Source organism: Cricetulus griseus, chromosome 6, assembly GCF_003668045.3.
Source record: "Cricetulus griseus strain 17A/GY chromosome 6, alternate assembly CriGri-PICRH-1.0, whole genome shotgun sequence".
Lineage (NCBI taxonomy): Eukaryota > Metazoa > Chordata > Mammalia > Rodentia > Cricetidae > Cricetulus > Cricetulus griseus.
Genome location: NC_048599.1, coordinates 107,436,449 through 107,456,089, shown reverse-complemented (window position 1 = coordinate 107,456,089; position 19,641 = coordinate 107,436,449). Strand labels below are relative to the sequence as shown.

General features: G+C 37.0%; 1 protein-coding gene across 2 annotated transcripts in view; it reads left to right on the top strand.

The window, feature by feature from the left end:
- B3galt1 (beta-1,3-galactosyltransferase 1) overlaps window positions 1–19,641 on the top strand; it is a 541,119-nt gene that overhangs the window by 172,306 nt on the left and 349,172 nt on the right. For both annotated transcript variants that reach the window (XM_035446703.1, XM_027420257.2), the window contains exon 2: window positions 5,259–5,362. The gene's annotated coding sequence lies outside the window, so the exon portion shown is untranslated. The remainder of the gene's footprint in view (window positions 1–5,258; window positions 5,363–19,641) is intronic.

The window sequence follows — 19,641 nt, the reverse complement described above, 5'->3', positions numbered from 1 at the left end:
ACTCTCAAATAAGCTGCTCAGCTAACATTAATGAAACATGTCCTCCTTACACCAACTTCTTTGGAAAATGGAGTGCTCAACCAACATATCTCATAGGCTTGTGCTTACAGTTGTCATAGCCCATAAAAAATGGCATGAAAATGTCTTGGATTTGTTTCTGACTTCATTGGCTCAGCTACCAGTTATTTTAGAGGAAGTGATGTGACCTCTAGGACGTTGCAGGGAAAAAAAATCACACAAGGTCATAACTAAATCAAAGACTTTGGGCTGTCTCTTACTATTAATATGAAGTAAATATTATCTCTAAATCCTGAAGTTCTGGAATAATTAAGGCAAATCCTCCAACTCTGGTTCAAAAGATCTTTCTGTGTTTCCAAAACGTTTGAGTTCTCATATGCAGATTTTAATATGTAATTGGTTCATCACTTTTGACCTTCTTAAAATTTTCTCAAAGGATATATGCAAAAGACTTGTCATATTGGAGATTAGCCCTGAAGACCAAAGGTCATGATGGGACATTAGTGGGACTTACTAGAGAAGAAAGATGTTACCATGTGAAAAATAATCGTACTAAATATTCTACCACAATTGTGTATTCAGTGGATTGAGAAGTCTTAAGTATCTGTATTTGTGAGATTACTCATACTCTATAACCTCAACATAATAATTTCTTTAACACATTTCCAAAAGGCTATATACATGAGAATATCAATATCAAAGAACAACCAGGAAATACAGATAGCTGTTGTTACAATAATAGCAATCAAAAATTTTAAAGTGTTTAAGTAGTACAAAAAATAGAAATTGGGGAAAAACTTGAAAATGCTCAAAAACATTCTATTAACCATAAATTATTGAATATCTATCTTCAAATATTAATTAATATCATTAAATATTTCATTTTAGATAAGGTTTTGTTTTGAGACATCATCTCCTCCTTCCCTCTATGGCCTTGAATGGACTTTCTAGCTGAGGCTTACCTTGAACTCACAATTCTGCTGCCTCCAATTCCTCTAAGTTCCAGAACTACAGTCATGCACTACATCTGATTCCAAAGTAGGTTTCTTTTCGAAACAGCTTTAAATTATGTATTTCTCTTAAACACTAATTATGTGAAGCCTATACAATCTATACAACTTGTCACAAACCAGTTTGAGAAAATCAAGTGTCTTTCAACATCTTACACCAGTTTTCTCAGGCAATACATTACAGAGTTGTGTAGAATCCCAGATATTTTGAATTCAAGTGACCATTTTAATCTTTTTATAAAGTAATTATTTACTTTTATCTCTGTGTTTGTCTGTGCACATATTTGTGCACAGAAGTTCACATGTTTGCTTGTACTGGAGCACTGTTGTTTATAAAAACCAGAAGATGGCAGCAGATCTCCTTGATAAGTAGTTACAAGCTGTGTGAGCAAATATGTAGGTGCTGGGAACTCAACTACAGTCATCTATCTACAAAAGCAACAAATGTTCTTAACCTCTAAGCCATCTGTCCAGCCCTTTCATTTTTTTTATTTTTTTTCGAGACAGGGTTTCTCTATAGCTTTGGAGGCTGTCCGCCTGCCTTTTCCTCCCGAGTGCTGGGATTAAAGGCGTGCACCACCAACACCCCGCTGGCCAGCCCTTTCAAGTGGCCATTTCTATCCTGCCAAAATAATGTTGGACAAAACCTATGTCTTCTGACCAGAGCTTGGGAAAACAAATACCAGAGAGAAGACAGTATTAAGGATGTTAGCTGACTTAATATAGAATGCTTATTATTCATTGGTAGACTTCTTACCAAAAGATAATTTTAAAACTAGACTTTTTATTAAGTTTGCTCTTCACTAATTCTTTCAAACATTATGTTGTTGGTTTTTTCTCTTAGATATTGAATTATAAGAATACTTCCCCCAGGATTGGAGATTTAGTTACTTAATTACCTGGTTCACACTTAATTTTGACATAATTAGATTCTTTAATCTATTTAATGGTATAATGACTCCTCCCTCTTAACAAGAATTTTAAGTAAATTGGTTAAAAACCCAAAAGGGTCTGAGAGGATTTACAATCCTAGACAGGCTGTCGAAATTTTTCTCTTGCTTTAAAATGGATATTATCCACAAAGGGATTTCATTTGGAAGTGTTGAGGTGGATGGTGGTGACAGAGACAGGTTTACCTAAAAGGGTCTGGTATCAGATTAGTCTATTTGTCAATGTTTTTCATATGTCAATTGCTGCAAGTCACAGCTTGAATTTGTCAAGAGTATGCATGCTGCCTTTTGTTAAGAGCACATGGATATCCCTCACTGGTAGAAACAGCAGCAGACATATATACACCTGGCTTCCCAGCTAGCCTTTGCTCATAGGAAAGAAGGTCACATAACATCATTTTATCCTCCTGGACAGCTGTATATAAGAGGCCTAAATTATGTTTAAGAAAATAACAACAACAACAAAAATTGTCTTCAATGGATGAGTCAAGTTTGGCTTTAAAAATAATTTCTGTTTTGATTTTTTTTTTAAATTAGGGAACATGCTGGCTCAGTTTAATAGAAGAATGATGTGGTTTTCATTGGTTTGAACACTCCAGCAGCTTTTACTGACTTGCTGAACATCAGTGTCTTCACAGGTTATCTTGTGGTTTGGTAGAAAGTGGATTGCTCTGGTTTAGTGCAGACCTTAGCTAAACATAGATTTTATCTCAGTAAAGGCCATAATTATTTTTCTCTGGTTTTTATATTTCAATTGTCTATTACACACAATAAGCTAAGCTTTGTAGAGTAGGCCACTTCTCTTCTGTTAACTACTACTTTTCTTAGAGCACACTACTGATGTTACATTGTAGATTGTATGTTTCTTTCGTAACTATCTCTTACGTGGAAAAACAAATGAAGTGATGAAAAATTCATTTCATTGGGCAAGAAAAGAGTAAATATTCCTTCTTACAACATCCTTGACTCACAAGTCTTTCTAAAATTTCAGAAATACCTGTGAGACTCATTGGTTTTTTTATTTATATATATATATATTTTTTAATTTAGAAATTATCTTATTTTACATATCAATCCCAGTTCCCTCACCTTCCCATCCTCCCATACCCCCTACAGACCCCCCTCCCAACCCCCATCCACTCCCCAGGGAGGGTGAGGCCTTCCATGTGGGAATCATCAAAGTATGTCATATCATTTGGAGGAGGCCCTAGGCCCTCCTCTGTGTATCTGGGCTGAGAGAGTATTCCTCCATGTAGAATGGGTTCCAAATTCCATTTAAGCACTAGTGTTTATACTGGTATTTATACTGGTTCCATTGTCAGAGGCCATAGACTGTCCAGGCCTGCTAACTGGCACCCACATTCAGAGGGCTTAGTTCAGTCCAATGCTGGTTCCCCAGCTTTATGACTGGGATCCATGTGCTCTCACTTGGTCAGGTCAGTTGTTTCTGTGGGTTTATCCAGCAAGTCTTGACATCTTTGCTCATCCCTTGCCCCTCTCTACAACTGGAAGAGGAGGGGAGAGGAGAACATGAGGGATCAGGAAGACTGAAAGAGAAGAATAGAGGAGAGCAAGAAAAGAGATACCTAAATAGAGGGAGTCATCATAGGTTTAAAGAAAAACTCGGCACTAGGGAAATTCCCAAGAATCCACAAGGATGACCCCAACTAAGAATCTAAGCAATAATGAAGAGGCTACCTTAAATGTCCTCTTCCTACAATGACATTGATAACTACCTTATATGCCATCCTAGAGCCTTCATCCAGTAGCTGATGGAAGCAGAGGCAGACACCCACAGCTAAGCACTGAGCTGTACTCCTGGACTCATTGGTTTTTAATCAAGATGTATATTAATTACAATAAGATGTTCATCTTTAAAAACATAGTTCAGTAAGTTTTGCCTAGTAGATGTGTCTGTGTAATCAGTATCTCGATCAAGATACAGAATTTGTCTATTGTTACCAAAAATTCCCTTATGATGCACCTCTGTTAATCATGTGTAGCCATGGTTCTGCATGTTACTAGAGCTTATTTTTATATTTCCTAGATGTTCATAAATATAAACAAAGGCTATATAGTCTTCAAAAAATGTGTCTGGTTTATTTCATTCAATTTAAAGATTTTTAGTTTTAGCTACTCTGTAGATGATTATTCTGATTATTACTCATATTAAAAATAATGGGATCAATAATGAAAAGCTGATACCTGATTCTGACTTTTAGGCTTGACTTTCTGAGTCTCCACTAATTTGCTTTTGAGAGTCCCAAGGGTATACATAATGATTCTTAGCAAAGCCACAAAACGTGTATTTTCATAGTACGAGTCCTCAGATTATTGGATAAGCCAGTGATATTAGGAGGCATGCTTTTAGATTAGGAAGCCACTGGGGCATCCTGATATCTCTAGGTTTCTTCATAGCTACACCTTTAGTGTCCCTTTGCATTCACAAAAACTGCATGTACTGATGTAAGCATAGCAATCTATAAGACTTTGGAGCTATAGTATTAGACATTCCACTGGAAGTCTTTCTTAAAACACATTTTCCATGGCATAAATATTTAAGACTGTAAAGGGTGGTTTGGCTAGAATTCTTAAAAAAATGTCACAAAGCAGTGTTGTCTATTTGCCGGCAGCGTAAGAGGCTGGTGGAAAAAGGATTCATCTAATTGAATTAGAACAGTTTGTGATTGATGACCAAAGCCAGCTTAGTTTTTGCTAGTTCCAAAAAGGGACACATGGAACTTGTATTGATATGGAAGACTGTCTTATAGAGCATGTTGCTGGAGGAGCAATGTTGCTCACTCAGGTCAGCAATATTGCAGGCTTGATGGGGTGATTAGGATTCCACCAGAGATTTTTTAGGTCAGAAAAAAAAAAATAATTGTATTTTGGCACTGAAATGTGTTAGTCCATCTCATAGATGGGTAAAGTGACAAATCAGTTTTAGGAAAGCCACAGACAAGTACTATGTAAGCCTGACAATTTTCTACTACTTCTATAGAAACTCGTGGTATTATTACTAAGATCACAGAGTAAGTAAGTAGTTGTTAGAAATAGTTTAAATGAGTATGTACCAAGTGAAGACAGCTTTCCCTAAAGGTGAATTATTTGGTGATAAATGATGTAAAGAAAAAAGTCCTATATAAATGTTCTCCAAATGTAAATGTTTGCACAGCAGCCTGATGTAAGATATGTGGACGTTTTGTTCAAAGGCATAAAGATAATCTGAACAACATACAGCAGAATGCTAATGTTTCTTATGTGTTTTTCCTCCTCTTAGATCTACTAGAGCAACTTCAGGGACTTCTGAGTCCAGGAGTGGAGGAAGGGTTGAGTGAACAAAGAGACTCTGCTCTCAGAAGAATGGAGAAATCCTCATCATAGGTAACAGCTGATTCCTATCTTTGGTTTTGTGTTCTGCAAAAATGAGTGAAACTGTGGTACAAAAATATATGATGGCATGGGGAACATTAAGAGGTTTGGAAATCGCTTTTAGTGTGTTCTGTTTTCCTGGTGCTCATTGTTCATGTGAAGTACGTTCCAAAGTCATTACTCAGCAGATACTATCCTCATAATTGAATTTGGGAGACATAGTGAAGCTAGCATTATTGCAAATCAGTGAGCTGGCCACTTTGGACTTGAGTCCCCAGCAGGAAGGACTGTGATGATATTTCCATGTGACACGTAGGAGGCTGCTCACAAGAACGGTCAGCTGGCCCCCCTGAGCAGCTAAAGCGCTGACATCATGAACCTTGGTGCACCTGTAAACAACAAATAAGTGGCAGAGTCCTGTTGAAGGGCAGTTGACATTTCTCTTTTTTAATCCTTCACAGGTTTTCCTTCTTAGAGGATTCGATTAAACAAAAATACTTGGGTAAAGTTAGTTGTGTCTAAATATTATCCATATTCCGAATCTTCTCCCAAGGAATTTGAGCTTAGTACTTCCTCCTTCATCCATCATAGTCACAGTGGTAAAGAAGTCCTTCTCTAGGGTGAAAAGGGGCACAGCTTAGTTCTGACAAGATCTGCCAACCCCAGGCTCTGAGAAAGTTTACGGCAGACAAAGTCTGTTCTAAAGGTGAGGGAGATACTCCACAGTCTTTCATCATTGTATTCTTGCCATACTCACTTCAACATTTAAGTTATTGTAGGTGAGTCTTCAGTCTGTTATCTTTGTAGTTATTTAAAAAATGATAAAGGTTTCAATGAAGTGAGACCTAATGCAAACTCTGATGGAATTCTTTAGTATGAAAAGCTGCAGACTCACGGAACCTAAGCACTGAGCTCTCTCTGCTTCCTTAGCATCCACATTAGTAGCAAAACTATCCATTGGGATTCCCAGTGGTGTTGTCAAGAAAAATGGCAGAAAATGTCCTCATCGAAAGTTACACTTTGTTGCTGATATCTTAGCAATACCTATTCCTTATCTTGGTTCTATTTTCTTTTCCAGATTCTGTGATTATTTTTCTTTTGTTTTGTATCCTTCTTTACACAGGCTGTCATTTAAGACAGTTTCATGTTCGCAGAAAATAAATTCATTTGAAAATACAGGGAATTTCTGTGTACAGTCTTTACCCAGCACACACAGCTTCCACTGTTATTCACATCCTGTATTTGTGTAATAATTGGTTATAATTGATGACTCAATATTGACACATTCTTAAGTCCATCATTAAACTATGGTTCCCTACTAGTACCTCTATTCAATAGGTATTGAGAACTATGTAATGACATATTTTCATCACTACTGTGTTTAAGCATTGTTCTAAAATCTCCAAAATCTCCTGCTCCCTTTATATACCCCTCCCTTTCTTTGCTGATATTCTGGCAAGTTATGATTTTTGTCTCCATAATTTTTCCTCTTCCAGAATATAATTTGGGTCTTACTATATGTGGACAGTTCATAATGACTTATTTTATTTAGCAAAGGTTTGTGGGGGGTGAGAGGGAGAGAGAGAAACAGAGACAGAGAGAGAGACAGAGAGAGATTGTAGATGGTTTCTTTACATATCACCGTTTATTCATTCATCTGTTCATATTGCTTCTAAGTTTGGGAGCTGTTTAGGAAAATGCTGAAAACATTTGTTTTCAGACTTGTATAGCAACCTGATTTCAACTCATCCATATGTGTACCCAAGGATTATAATGACTAAATCAAATATTAATAGAATATGATTTTGTGAGAAATTGCCAAACTACATTACAATGCAGCTGTCACATTTTACATTCCTCCCAGGATGTGAGAAAGTCCCTGCTGTTCCTAGTCCTTGCAGACATTCCCTGTTGTCAATGCATTGTGTCTCACCACTGTAATGGAAACTTTGCTTTTCCATTGTCTATGTATAAATAGAGTTAGTCACACATTAATTTTATTAAAATGTATTAAAACTAGAAACTTAACTGGTGGTATCCTCTTGAGTACTTATTATGGAAGAACATTAAGTATTTGAACTTTTACCCAGGTTGTGGTGGCCCACTCCTTTAATCCCAGCACTTGGGAGGCAGATCTCTGTGAGTTCAAGACCAGCCTGGTCTACAAGAGCTACTTTCAGGACAGCCTCTAAAGCCACAGAGAAACTCTGTCTTGAAACCCCCCACCCTCCCGCCCCTGCAAAAAAAAATTGAAGTTTTTTCTGGGCCTTACTAATTATTGCAATGCTCTTTTGTGTGCACATGTGCATGGTGTCACGGTGTGACCTAGTATTCATTGTCAAAGTTGGCAAAGACTCTTCAAATAATAAATTATTATAACTACACTGTATACAATACATCAAATCTTTTTTTTTGCTTATAACCAAAACATGCATATTCTGTAGATCTTCATTAAAACAAATCATGTTTGATGCTACACAAGCAAGTTTTCTGCCATGAACAGCATTGCATGTAAGTCCATATGGCTCAGAATATACTCAGTCATCTGATCTGGAAGATAAATGGGATTGAATGTAGTTATCACTGGGATGGAAGGCATCAAAAGTAAGACACATGTGTGCTTGCTACAGACAACCCCAAACTTTCAAAGAATCATTTTATGACTTGTACACTTGCATGATGGTATGAAACTGTGGTACAAAAATACATGCTGGCATGGGGAACATTAAGAGGTTTGGAATTCGCTTTTAGTGTGTTCTATTTTCCTGGTGTTCATTGTTCATGTGAAGTACGTTCCAAAGTCATTACTCAGCAGATACTATCCTCATAATTGAATTTGGGAGACATGGTGAAGCAAGCAAGTATTGAGAAAACAGGACTTTGAAACACAAACTCCCCACACTTTTTATTTTCTAGTCAGCAATATAAACTCTCTACAAATTCTGTAGATGCCCAGGTACCTCCTGGAATTTTCCCTCTAAGGACAGTCTTGGTTCTAATGCAAGCATGACCCTGCAGTTGGTTTTTTTGTTATTGTTTGTTTGTTTTTGTTTTATGCTTTTTACATTTGGGGGCCTTCTACTCAGCTCCCAAATAATACCTGGAGACTTATTCTTACTTATGAATGTTCGGCATTAATTTGGTTTCTTTCTAGCCAGCTTTTCATATTTAAATTATCTTGTTTCTCTTTAATAACATTTTGCCTCTGGGCTTTTACCTTTTTTTTAATCCATTTATTTTTCTTTCCTTCTTATTCTGAGGCTGGCTCTGTGGCTGGGTGGCTGGCCCCTGGCATCTCCATTTCTTTTTCCTTTTCTCCAACCTTACTTTCTTCCCTAGTTTTCTCTCCCTATCTGATCTCTCTTTCTGCCACCCCCACCTGTCCTTTCTCCTGCCTAGCCATTGGCCATTCAGCTCTTTATTAAACCAATCAGCTTCACAGTGTTAAACAAATGCAACATAAAAGAATGCACTGCATCATTGCATCACTCAACAAATATTCCACAGCACAAACGAATGTAACACATCTTAAACTAATATTCCACAAGTTCACGCTGATCAGAGATGCCTCTAAGAATCTGGGGATGGGAAGACACATGAGCCCTTCAAATAGCTGTTTCCCATAGAAAGCAAGGAGTAAGGTAAATAAAGGAAAAGCAGAATGCAGGTGGAAAGATAAAACATTGTTATTCATGATTCAAAGAAATCATAGTTTTAAACCCAAAGTGGAGTCAAACCCAAAGTGGGATAAGCTTGACTTTTACATACAGGTAGGTTCTTTCCCCCAGAACACAAGATTGGAACTAAGAGGAATTTGGTAATGAATCTATTTCCTGAGTAAAAGTCAGCCATGTGTCACTCTTCTGAGGCTTCAGTTTCATTTTTGTTCAAGTATTGTTTGTGCTTTATTCTTATAGTTCATCTTGTCCAGTGACAATACATCATTTCTACCACACATAGAAGATCCAAGTGTGATGTCAAAGAACATTCCCTAAATGCCAGAAAAGTATAGTAGCATGTCAGAATCCATTGAGTTGTGACTTGGTGACTCTTCATTTGATTGGTACCCATGTTGAAAAGAGCCTAACACAGTGTCTTACATTGAAAGTTTCCAAGAAGAGAATTTCGACTTTAAGGAAGAAATTCAGCCAACAGTAAAGGAAAAAGATTAAAGCGAATGAACAGGAAATGTAATTAGCATGCAAATTAGCTAATTAAACGAGAAGAAACCAGTAAGGTACTTATAGGCTGTGAAAAGGGAGAGGAGGTGGCAGTTTACATAGAAAGATCTGACTTAACTATGGTATATTTATTGGTCACCTACTAGATGGTGAACTCTGTTCTAGGCTTTTATAAGTTAGTAACAGTATGCCACCTATTCTAACCAGTTGCTGAGCTCAAAGATGGTCATGTTATCTTTACAGTTCACACACTGAAATCCTGACTTCAGTCTACAAGGTTAGGCAGTAGACACTTCAGGAGGTAATGAGTGTTGTAAGAGTGAAGCCCTTCTATCTGCCACAGGAGTGTAACTTAGCACTCAGAAGAGACTTCTAGCAGCACCAGAAGTGTGGTTCCTTTGACTTCAGTCTTTCAACCCCTAGAACCTTCAGAAACTAATCTATTCTCTTGATAAGCCATCCATTTCAGTCAGCTAGCAAATTAAATAATGACTAGGGGAAGTTTAAAATGTGCATAATGTGCTGGAATTTGGGAATTTAATTCAAAAGAATTCAAATTAGAACAGAGTTAGAGAAATACAGGGGAAATTATTAATATGTTAAAGTTTTAAATATGGCAGTAGTTGGGTTCTCATGCAGAAACCTGGGCAGATGTTTAAAGAAAGTGATGTTTGAGCTATTACTCACAGGAAGAGAGGATGGACAAAAAAGAACTTAGTAGCTTCCACTATTTGGAAAGCTGAGGCAACAGGATTTCTACAAGTTCAAAGCCAGTTGGGACTGTATGATAGCTACATAGTGAGTTCCATGCCACTGGGGATAAAGAGTGAGACCTATTAAAAAAAACAAAAAGATAAGCAAAGACTAAAAGATCCTCATGTGGGATTCAGCTGAGGATATTCCAAGAACAGCCCCATTCTGAATTAAAATTCTTACTCGAGGCAACTTTCCTAATCCCCAAATACTGACATGGAGACTTTTTCTGCTGCAATAAAGTTCCTCTTTTGAAATCTTGCTTCAGGTCAGAGTAAATCTGTCTGAAAATGACAAAAGAGACAGAATAAGAGAACGCTAAGCCGTAACCCTTGGGCCCTGCCTAGGCTTAAAGTCAGGGTAGGCCAGGGACATTGGAGGAACAAATTTAGTTTGCTGAGAGAACAGGGTTTGTCTCTACTGGTGAATAGTCTGACCTGTAAGAATGACTGTGCCTATTTTCACTGTACATTATAAGTGTGTTAATAATGTTTATAAATCTGTCTTTGCTAAAACTGTGCTGGCAAGTTTGGCAGAATAGCTTTACATGTGTTATGCTGGAACTAAAGGACCATGTTCTGTTGTCCATGCTCCTCCCCTTGTGCTGTGATTTCATCACAAGGCACACAGGACTGGTACCTCAGTGTTTCTCCATTTGCAGAGACTTCACAAACCATAACAGTTTTCTTCAGGCCATCACTAAAGGCTGTGTTTTATGAATGCATAAAGCTTCATATTTATAGGACTGGCTGAATTTCCTTTTCTTCTAAAGCTTGATGAAGCACAGGATTGTAATAAGATTGAGTGTGTTGTTGGGTAGGGCTGGGAATATGGCTCAGCATGTAAAGCGCTTGCTATGTAATCATTAGGACCTGAGCTCAGATCCCCACAACAATGTAGCATCATTGCATCCAAAAAAAGAAAAAAATAATAATAAAAAGATGGAGCTGCATCCAGTGTCAACCTCTAGCTTCAACACATGGTCTCATAGATACAGTCACAGAGCTTACACATATAAGCACGCATATGTGCACACACCTACGTATGCACACTTGCGAACACCCCCCCACAACACACACCCTAGGCTAACAGTATTTGATAGTCTCCTCAGTAGTATCAGTTTTTAGGTTTGCAAGAATTAATATATACCAACAAGTAATGAATGATTCAATATATTTCTGTTAGAATGTTAATTAAAAGGTACATTGAAGTCCAAGATTTATGTCAAGACAAGTCAGGTTTGGTTTCTGCTCTCTCTAAGGCATAGATTTTACTTTTAAAAATATCTTTCTATGCTACATAGCAGGCCTTCCAGAAAACAGCTGCTTTGAGAGAAATGAAAGATTAGATATATTAAAAATGAGAACATGTCTTAATATAAAAAGGAATGGGCTTATTTTTCCTGGAAACAAATTGAGTAAGTGTGTCAAAGTCAATGTGGCAGATGGCAGGAGGTACTTGGGATTTTGGGATTAGTTGTTAGGGGCATTCTAAAGAAAATCGAATTCACATTCAAGGTGAATGCAATGCCCCTTCTCTTTCCTCTTCCCTATCATCTTGCCTCTACTATAATCTACTCTCATAAAAGGACCTATAATCAGTCTTTTGTAACTTTATAACTGCTTAAGAATTCAAAATAGCATCCCATTTCTCAGAAGAGCATTTATCATTTAAACAAGAGGTGGAAGGGACAGGGGATATCTTCATTTAAAATAATTTTGAAACAGCCTACTGAGTTTATATGCAAGACCTGGGATTTTTATTGCTTTTTTTTCTTGTGGTTTTACTTTGATCTTTATTTTTTGCATCTATTTTACATTAAAAGAACTGTGTAGTGCTCATAATTGAGACATGATGAGATTCTTATTGGATTTAATTAACCTGCTTTATTCTTTCTCAAATCCACAATTAATTTGCCTAAATTTGTTAGCAAATGAACAGTTCTAACTGCAAAAGTTGAATGTTGCTTTCATTATTTACCATTTGATTCTTGTGCTTCAAATAAAAATAACAACTAAACAGATGATGATTATATACTGTTCAATAAACATCACCAATTTTTCCTTGAATGTTCCAGGAATTATTTTTTAAAGGTGTTGCTTTTGGTTTTGTGAGAAATGTAGTTGGAATAGGAAGATAGTAATCTAGTATATTTGTATTGGGCAAGTCAGGAATTTAGCCGTAAAAATAAATCTTTACTAAAAAAATGACAAATTGTAAGAGGGATAGAATTGAATTGCTTAACTTGCCAACATTAGAAGTGGTTACTTAAAATAAAGCCTTTTAAAAAAGCTTTTTATTTTGATTAGTCACCATAACTGCATCAAAATCAGAATACTTATTTTTTATAAGCCCAGAAATATGCATGGAACTTTTCCCCTGACTTCAAACCGCCCAAATACTGAAGGCCTAAGGCTTGCAGAAGAAGGATGAGAGAAAATAATACTATCAAACATCTGAAAGCCTACATCAAAGTTGAAATAAATTATGTTTTACTTTTCCTATCAAAGAACAACTAAAGGACACTTTGGGAGGAGCAACGTGAATCAAGCGAGTGTGTGGTTGGGCTGTGATCCTCGGGGGCCTTAGTGAAGTTAACTTGATTGTCTGCTCTCCCAACATTGTCATGTGAGCAGCTTCTGGGGCTGGGTGCACATGCATATGCATCTATGTGCTTTCACATGTGAGAGTCCATGACATAGAAAATGTCTTTTGTTGCTTTGGAAACATCATTTTAACCTCTTTGCATCTGAATTTTTCTGAGAAAAACATCCACTTAGTCTCATAATGGCCTCACAGGAACAATTTAATAGCTCCTCTAAAAGCCTCTAAGGGCTCTTAAGGTAGAAGCTGCAGTTTGTAAAGGTGTCCTCAGACTCTGTCATTCTTAATTTAAGGAATTACAAGCCTGATGGGTTTATTTACTAAGTCATCAGTTGCAAAGAACAGGAGACGGTTGTTAAAATGTTAGTCAAATCATGACCAGGAATTACATGTTGACTTTGTGTGATGAATGTAACCTATAGGTTTACTATGGACAGTTTAACTTCCACACCTTAAAAGACAACAATTTAGGGGAAGAAACATCCCTGAGGTACCATTGAAATGATCTTTGGAGCAGCTTCTCTTCCTCTCTATCTTACTCTGAGTGGTAGAATATGTGAGACCAGTGTTGAAAGACTCCTGGAAGATTCCGTGTGGACATCTGGATATTCTCCTTGTGTCCCTTATAGAGAACCTGAATTTCAGAGGCTTTGCAACATATTAAGTTTTGCAGATAGAGCATCACTTGGGGGTCATATGCTCCAATGGTGCTTGTTATTAAGGCAAGAGTGTTTCCCCATTGATATGTGTCTTTGTCACTATTCTATAACTGTGAGGAGACACCATGACAAAGACAAAGCGTATACATGAAAGTGTTTAACTGCTGCTTGCTCACAGTTTCAGAGGTTTGATCCATTTTTATCATGATAGGAACATGGTGTCAGGCAAGCTTGGTGCTGGAAAAGTAGCTGAGATCTACAGTCTGATCCATTGGCAGAGAGAGAGACAATGCGATGGAGACAGAGACAGAGATAGAGATACAGAGAGAGAGAGCCTGGGCCTGACATGGGCTTCTGATATCTCAAAGCCCACTCCCTGTGATACACTTCCTCCAGTAAGGCCAAACACCTCGTAATCCTTTTAATTCTTTCAAAGATTTGCCCTCCCTGGTGACCGAGCATTCAAATATATAAGCCTTTGGGGGCAATTCTCATTCAAATAACCACAGTGTGTACTTTAATGAGCCTCAATAATTCTTTAATGAATTGTTAACACATAAATAAGATGAATATGATTGATGATATTTTTAAATTAATGATGTCAGATTCTTGTTCACTTGCTGATCCCAACCAACTGCAAGAACAAATGGCAAAGCCCTTTAGTATAATGATGGATGGGAAGAAGTTGATCCACATAGGTAATGGGATCATGGGTTATGGGATGTTTAATGACACTTGACAGTTAGGGCAAGTTAGTCCTTTACCCAAAACAATTCAGTTATGCTATATGAGAAGCAGTACCATTAATTTGAATGTTTTATATCACTATTGCTGTGCAATTTGAAAGCAGAGTACTTTCAAAATTGACATTTAAGTGTACAATGGTACAATAAACTCTGGGGACATTTTATTCAAATGCAATTATGTGGTAAATAACTCTCTTTTTTGCTGTATAACATACTCTGAGTTAGAAGTAAGAACAAATGTTTTTTAATTCACAAAAACTACTCGAGTATGTTATTTTTAAATTCATAATAGATTTTCTTTATCTCATTGGCTCCAAATTTGTTGTATTTCTCTATACTGCCTAATTTTCAATGTTCAAGTCTCCATGGTTTTCCACTTGAATATTTTTTAAGTATTTTCTGGGCTGGACAGATGTCACAGCAGTTAAGAGTACTAGTAGTTCTGGCAAAGGAAGCATCTTCAGTTCCCAGCACAACTTGGTATGTCAGAAATGTCTGTCACTCCAGTCTCAGGGGATCTGATGCCTTCTTCTGGCCTTTATAGGAACACATGTGGTACACAGACATACATGCAGGCAAAACATGCATACAGAAACATAAATAAATAAATTGTTAAAGTATTTCCTGGTTTGAGCATTAGAGTTCAAACTGAAAAGATATCAACAACAATAATTAAAAAATAAATTATTAAATTTGCATAAGGCAAAGGAAGTCTTGATATAAAAGTTTAAATCTGCCTTTCACTTGTAATGTCCATTTAAAACCAAGTTGATCACATCTATATTTGAAAGTATTTCCTTTCTAAAGACCAATATCAGAAATGTTAATTCCTGAGTCTGTAACAGCAAAAAAGAATGCAATAAGGCTGGGCCACTGTTGTAATAACTAAAAGCCTTGGACTTTACTTCAAGTCCACTTACCTCTTGGCCTTGAGCATTCAGTGCAGCATTGGGTTTGAGGCAAGTACATGAGTGAATAGCACATGGCATTGATAGCAAGGCTCTGGCCTGCCATTTCTATTCCAAACCCTTAGACTAGTGAAGGTTTCAATGTTTTAGGAATACTAGTGAAGTAAACATACATGGAGGCTCCCATAACTTCTATATCCTAATATTTTCTTTTTTAATAGAAGCCAGTGATGGGAAAAAACCCAGATGACTTGTTTATGTATTCAACAAATACCGACTGAAAGTCTCCTGCATGCTCTGCCCTGTACATGGTGCTGAAGGTTTTTTTTGTTTGTTTGTTTTTTGGGGGGTTGTTTTTTTGGGGGGGTGGATGGAATGTATGTTGTTATGGTTTGGGTATAGAATGGCCTCAGAGATTTGTGTGTTGAAAATTGTGTCCCAGCCTGTGGTGCTATTGAGATACCACCTCACCAGTGATTTGAAATAAAGCTATGAGGTGGGCCCTGCTTGGAGGAAGTGAGTCACTGAGCTCTTGTTTTTAAAGGATCTAACTTGTTGCTAGCCCCTGCTTGTCTGTTTTCACAGGTATCTGGCCTAGGGTGGGCCGCTTGGCTTTACCATGTCATTCCACAGTGATATTTTGTCATTACACTAGGCCTTAAACAATCAAGCCAAATAATCATGGGAGGAATCTCTGAAAATGTGGCAAAAAAATACCTTTCTTCCCTTAGGTTGTCTTCTCATGGAATTGAAACCTAACACAGACACTCTTATTATTAAAGAAATAAAATTGCCCATTTGTTTTCATGGGTACCATCATTAGAGACACTATGAAGAAAAGAAAAAGATGAGATGATCCAGTGGAATAGGACACCTCAACATAAAAGGTGTGAAATACTCAGGAGAACGACAGACAGAGCAAAGGGAAGAGCCTGAAGAAAACAGTGTATTCTAGGAATATGTCCTTGTTGCTTCTTGAACAGAAGTGTAGGACTTAAGGTACAGTTGTGCAGGATTTTACTTCTCTGTGACACATAAGAGGTTCTATTCACTGTTAGTGTTAAGGTTGTAGGCTGAGTGCTGAGACATGTTCTGGTAATCCCATCACTCAGAGGCTAAGGTAGGAGATGGAGAATTAGAAGACAAGTTGGGCTACACAGGAAGACTATGACCAAGTCCAACTAAGATTACTAATTACTTATCAGTATAACTTGGCAAATATCCTCTTCACAATCCTCCTCTCTACCCAATCACAGGCCTACTTAGCTTTTATAAAAGCAGTGACTGTGCCTGGTGGGTGTTTATAGAAAGTGGGTAGGAAAAGTTCAAGTGTGTATGGTGTAAATTGACACCTGCAGAGGATCTGCCTTGTTTTTCCCTTTCACTTGATTAACCTTGTGAGGCTTCACTGAATCTCAGTCACTAGAAAAAGGTTACAAAAATAAGTTGAATATGAAATGTGTTAGACGTTTTAAAGTCTCTAATAGCTGACATCTTATGGAATTATGTCAATGATAATAGTTCAGCACTAAACATGCTCTACACTGAACTCTGTCCATGGTTCCAGCAGAGCCCCCTCCCCAATTCCCAACACAAATTCCAGTCTTTGACTAGCCAGTCACCTTCCCCTACTGTACTTTAAGTTACCTCACATCTATGCACATTACCCTCATCAAAATTATCAGTAATTTTTTCTCTTCTGTAAGACTGTGTTCAGTCTTCATGAAATCATCACTCTCCAACCATACCAGAGCTTTGTATCTTTCTGATTTCCAGTTTTAAAGATTAGATAAGGTGCTCTTTGCTCCATCTACTATGAGAATGAAGATAATTCTGGACAATCAGACTGGTGGCATTCCAGAAAATGTTGCCATCTCTCTGCAGGAGTACACAGTTTTTGTGAAGGGCCCAGAGAAACCCTGCCACAGATCTTCAATCACATCAATATAAAGGTGAGTGTCCTTGGAAATAAACACAAGAGGCTCCTGGTTGACAAACCCTGGGGAAGCAGAAAGAAAATGGCTACTCTATGAAATATCAGTAGTCACGTTCAGAACACAACTCGGGTGCCACACCGGGGTTTCTTAGATCTTTGTATGCTCACTTGCCTATCAATGTAGTTATTCAGGAGAATGGCTCTTTGATTGAAATCTGAAATTCCTTTGGTGAAAACTACATCCTTAGATTTCCTGTGAAGACAGGTGTTATTTGTCTATTTCTCAAGCCTAGAGGTTGAATTAATTCTTGAAGAAAATTTATTGAACTTGGATCAAATTTAGCAACTTCTATTTAACAAGCCACAATATTTAAAAAGCAAGGATACTCAGGAGGCATAAGCAGGTATATTTCTGTGAGTCTGAGGCCAGCCTGGTCTACAGGAATTTCCAAGACAGGCTCTAAAACCATATAGAGAAACACTGTCTTGAAAAATAAACAAGCAAAAAATAGATATTGGAAAGATTTTGAATAGATCTATGTGTCTGAAAAAGTATAGTATTTAACATGTACGTAGCTCCAGAAGCAAGATCCTGGATTATAAGTATACTTTATGTTGCTTTGGAGACAAATGAAATCATTCTATTGTAAAATAATTATGCAATTTCTTCAATGTCGTTCCATAATCTTGGATGCCTCTTACATAAATAAAACCTACTTTGTTCACCCTCATTGTGCCTATGTTTAAAATATACAATATGCTTTGGTTACATGGTAAAATTCCACTTATTTGGCAAACCCATACCCTTTGTATTTTTGCCCACATTACATTTTAAATTAATTTTCTGCCTAGTCTTTAAATTTTTAACTACTTCCTTTTTTGTGACATTCATGCTGCTGGGTTGCTGAAAGATAACAGCAACAAGAGTGTTGCATCATCACTAAGAAATTTCAGAATGCCTGTGTTAATATGGAGTGGCTATAGTTCCATAGCAGATTAATTGCCTCCAATCATGAAGAAGTTAAAATACTCTCAGAATGTAGAGCTATACGTGAATAACAATGAAGTTGTCCTTTTAATTCAGTGCCAAACCGAGGACTGAGTGTCTACTATTACTTAGCTGACCTTATTTATTTAGTGATAATCATTTCTTAAGACTGTGTGGAACATTGAATTGGAATGGATACAATTCCAGCCTACAGTACATATTGTGGAATTAGTTATAAGCAGCCAAAGGTTACATATTGTATACAAGGATATGTCAACCATCAAAGTAAGCCCCAGACTTTTTTCAGGATCTCAAAATAAACCATCTCAAAGGTACCAGCTTTGTCTGTTCAACTTGTGATTATTTTTCATGGGACAGTAAAGTTTTAGACTATTTGGCACCTAAAGATGCCCTTTTTCTCATAAACAAGATGTAGGGATAAAGAAAAATTAGAGGGAAATTGGCTTATCAAAAAGGAATTGGTCCATTCAATTTTTGTAATGGAGGGCTTAATTAAATTATATATGAAACATAATTCATACAGCTGAGAGACTACATACATATTTGTCAATATAGAGATATATAAATATCTCTAATATGTATTATATGAACAAAGCAAGGTTCAGATAAGTGTGTGATATGCTACCATCTATAAGTTAAAAGGGAGTATAGAAGCTCCAGTATATGGGCAAAGGATATGGTGGGAAGTTTATGGTTAGGTTGATGTGGATGAAAGCAAAAAAGTAAAATGGAAACTTCACAGAATTCAATTTTTAGGCACTCCGTCTTCTATACTCTGAACCGAGAGACTGTATTAAATTAATAACTATTTTTTAGAAATAGAAATACAGCAACTAAGAGAACTACATTTATCTATGCATGATGAAGCCAGTGGAAGTTCTTGTTTGTCCATTTGTTTGTTTTGTTCGGAAAGCATATCGAGGCTTTAGAAGCCTATCTGATAAAACATTTTGAAAGTTCTTACTCATCTTGTTGACACAAATTTGTCATTTCTGGGTTATAGAAGTGTGACTAGAAGCTCCCATGAAATAAAAAATGGAATAACATACAATTCTCTAGGGAAAAGCAGGAGAGTAAAATGTATAAAGCTGATCTAATTGATTATGAGATATTTGTTTCATGCCAACTTTGAACATTGTTGAAGAAAACTGAACATTGGGAAATTACCTAGAGATCATCAATAACCTCTTCTGGGCCTGCCCTGCTGTACCCATCTCACAAGAGTATTGTCTTCCATATGACCATCATGCTTAAAGAACTTATTCTTATATTCTTACCTGATAAAAAGCACAAGAAAGCCCTCCATGGTTCCCATTATCAATCTCATTTATGAAGGCTCCACACTCATGTACTCAAAGCATCCAAAGGCGACCCAACCATAGATGTGTGTGCTTACACTGAAGCTGGGGTGGAAACACTTCAGTTAGGTAGGTGGATCACAACCACATAGCCCACAATTATAGAATTAAATTTTTATCAAAATACTTCTTTTTTG